We start from the raw sequence: 335 nt of genomic DNA on the forward strand, positions 1-335 counted from the left end.
TTTAATTCGGATTCGGTCCGAATTTTTGATAAAATTCGGAAAAATTCGGTTCGGCCGAATAATTTGCGAACTATTCGGCCGAATTGATAACTCTGGTTCTTCCTTGTTCCTTGATTCATTCTCAAAGCCCTTTCTTAAAACCCTTGACAAAATCCAAACCCTCTTTGTGAATCGTGTATTTGTTTTATTTGTTTTGTTTGTTTTGATTATTTTTTGTGGAGAAAAGTTGATCCCATACATCTCAAGTGTTAATAAAACCATACACCTACCAATAAAAAATCTATATTTGGAGTCTTCATTAAGTAATTTTAAAATGTGTTTAAAAAAAAAAAAAA

The sequence above is a fragment of the Macadamia integrifolia genome, chromosome 2 (assembly GCF_013358625.1).
Source record: "Macadamia integrifolia cultivar HAES 741 chromosome 2, SCU_Mint_v3, whole genome shotgun sequence".
Lineage (NCBI taxonomy): Eukaryota > Viridiplantae > Streptophyta > Magnoliopsida > Proteales > Proteaceae > Macadamia > Macadamia integrifolia.